Here is a 3,328-nt window from a genome sequence, read left to right as displayed (position 1 = left end):
ATTTTTCTTCGATAATGTTTATTGTTTTTTTGACAAAAGTAATGTTTATTGATAATTGCCTGGTTTCGTAAATATAGTCTTAAATAAATTTTTTTTTTTGGTGGCCGGGGTTGATAACCCGTACTTTTGCATATATTATGCATTGTTCATACCAACTGAGTTAAGTCATGAGGTCAGTCTTATAAAATTAATTGCTATGTCACAATATGTGTTGATTATATTCTGTTATTTTTTACAAGAAAAAAAAATAAAAAAAATACTTTGTTTTTTCCTCTTTTCAAGCATTGTTTAATTCATTGTTTAGTGACTGTATTTGTTCCCATTATATGTGGCTATGTTACAAATAACACATGTAACAAATAGATAAGATTAAATTTAAATATTATAACAAATGTAACAAACACTATATGAATATATGTATATCTGTTTTTTTTTCTTTATCATTTAAAAAATATAACAAACTAGATGAGTATATTTATACTTACTTTTTCATTATCCCAATTATACTCTTAAACAACTTTTCTATAATAAAGATTGTTGTTCGTGTCATTAAACAAAAGCAACAAACATTTATTTTTTTACTTTTAATCAAAACCAAAATTTCATAAAAAAAAATACCGCTCAATTTTCAAACTTTAGCGCAATAAAAAGAGCGGAAAGACGGGCACGGAGTGTCCAACTTTCGCTAGTACAGTATAAGCATTTTATATATGTTGTATTTACTTTTATTTTCGCACAGTATTAAAAGTAGTAAAAGAACACAAGAAATAGGGATTTGAAGTGTCTTATGAATGCACCTAAATAATTATCTTTCACAAATAAAGGGATTTATAAAAAATTAGTTGAAAATCTTTCTTTGATGTTTTACCAAAAAATTTAAATAGGTTTTATGAAAACTCTTTTTATTCAAGTGATAAAAACTAGGTAAGTGTTTACTCCTAAAAATAATTATCATGTTGGTTGATCTCAACAGATAGGCGAGTGATTTTTTAGACGACGGGATTGGCCAACGATAAAATGGTAGACGATGCAACGCCAATCATGCGAGGAGAGTTAATTCTTTGTTAAGATCACTATTAAAAGTGTGGCTGAGTAGGTGATCATAGTCATAGGGTACTTCCTTTTATATTTGAATTGTTGTGTGGAAAAATCATAGGACAAATGGAATTAAAATAGCTAACTCGTATTACAATAAAAACTATTTCTATTACAATATTTCAGTTTTAAAGAGTCTCATGATCATATTCATCACTATCATCTTCCAAATACATTTAGTGGTACAATACTTTCTCTTCAATTTATCTAAGTTTAGGAATAATAGATACAAGAAAAAATGCATTTCTTATCTATACAACAAAGCACACCATCATATATGCCTCGGTAGTATACGGAGGCACGATCATCTGGATTATTCTGCATTTTGGATGACAATATCCTGCTGCCATAGCCATACACCATTTATGAATGCATGTTGGCAATGTCAAGCAATTAAAGTTCAATTAATCTTCTTACAATTTGATATCCAAAATTAAAAACTCCATGTGATAGAGATTAAAAACTATGTTCAATTAAAAGTGATATGGCCAATACAAGACCTTCATATTTGAAACATAGCCAAAAAACCATTGTTTCAAAAATTAATAGAGATTAATAGAGATTAAAGTCTTGTATTGAACATAATTTTTAATTTTTATAATGAAAAGTGATATGGCCAATACAAGACCTTCATATTTGAAACATAGCCATAAAACCGTTGTATACAGATGGTTGTGACTTGTGAGGATGGATCCTTCTGTTAAAACGTTAGCTCCTAGAGCACTAGTTAATTCACCTGCACGGAGTGAGTTTCAGCACATCTTCATCCTAAATTGTTTTCTCTTTACGTCTCTTCATCAATGAATTCAGCCACCAAAATGACATCCTAAACTGAAGAATCCAGCTTTGGCGAACAGTGTCACATCTCTAACAGAACCAATTTTAATTGAGTCACCATTTAAAAGGCTATAAAGGCATTTAACGATTTCTCTGTCAGTGTATTTATACTTAGATTCCATGTATGTGTGTAATAGCAATAAAATTGACGCCGGAAGTTGCATAAAACAAGAATAAAACACAGTTTATAGCAGAAACCAAGAAAATGAGAATAGAAAAAAATCCTTAACCATGTTCGAGGAAGTTGTTTGAACCTGAGACTTAATGGAAATCCATGTTAATCCACAAATCAAGAAGTTAATAATCCAAATGCCAATTAATAAATGTAGCACTGGTTATGGCAGAACCTAGTTGCAAATTTGAATATCTTTGTCAATGAATATGTGTAAGGATGACTTGTGGATTGTTAGAATTGGTAGTTTCATAAAATGAGCTTAGAAAAAAGCCTTAACCATGATCTTGGAAGTTGTTTAAACTCAAGACTTAATGTTAAACCAACAAACAAACATGTTAATCCCTGAAAGAATTCTAGAAACCGCAAATCAAGATCTAATGCAGTTTATCCTAGTTTGAATTCTACAAACAAGTTGCAAATTTAACCATCTTTGCCGATGAATAAGACCCTGAGATGGTTTAATAATGACTCGTAAATCATTATATATATTAGATACATAGCTGATAATCCAAAAAAGAAACGTTGTGAAAAAATGTATCCAGAAAATGTTATAATCTCAGACGTTATAATTTCAATCATTACAAAGTTCACTTAGTGAAAATAATTGATAAAACAAGTCATATTTAATTTGAATGCAACAATAAGACAATATTGATAAAATTGCATTACCTTTTGAGAGAAGACTGTGAATCGGTGGAAAGTTTGGAAGAGAAGAGATCATTTGGGAGATTCATATTTAGAAAAATGCTAGCTTAGGTATGAATAAAAGATGATGCTGAATTATTATTCGTGTAAAAGTTTTAAGAGCAAGGCAAACTAAAGATAAGCCCACATGGAAGAGAAGGTGTGCTATGATATTATTTATAAACTTCAAGTATCTCTTACAAAACAGGTTGGTAATGAGCTAGCTAAACATTTGCTTGTTTAGCTGGAGTTCTTTACTGATCTTTTCTTATTATTTAAAAGATTCTCCATCTTTTAAAATTTTAAAAGATTCTCCATCTTTTAAAATTTTACGTTTTAAATATTATAAAATTTTCCTACACAAAAAATTAACTTCTTTTAACATGTGAAGATATTGATGTAAGGGTTACGGATTAACTTCTTTTAACATGTGAAGATATTGATGTAAGGGTTAAGGATTTAAAGTTTGAACCTCATTCCTCGTTTATTTATCTTAATGGTGAAATTCTAACTATTAGACTAAACTACTTGACAAAA

General features: G+C 29.3%; 1 long non-coding RNA gene across 1 annotated transcript; it reads right to left on the bottom strand.

Moving 5' to 3' along the window:
* Positions 1–1,674: 1,674 nt before the first annotated feature.
* On the bottom strand, positions 1,675–3,011 carry LOC146916774 (uncharacterized). The gene is made up of 2 exons (XR_015014031.1): positions 2,777–3,011; positions 1,675–1,962 (listed from the first exon to the last, which is right to left on the bottom strand). It is a non-coding gene; the product is annotated as an uncharacterized LOC146916774 (long non-coding RNA).
* Positions 3,012–3,328: the final 317 nt, after the last annotated feature.

This window comes from Medicago sativa, chromosome 6, assembly GCF_051527215.1.
Source record: "Medicago sativa cultivar Bolivia chromosome 6, Bolivia_mono, whole genome shotgun sequence".
In the NCBI taxonomy this organism is placed as follows: domain Eukaryota; kingdom Viridiplantae; phylum Streptophyta; class Magnoliopsida; order Fabales; family Fabaceae; genus Medicago; species Medicago sativa.
Note: the sequence above shows the minus strand (reverse complement) of the source record. Positions and strands in the feature narration are given on the sequence as shown.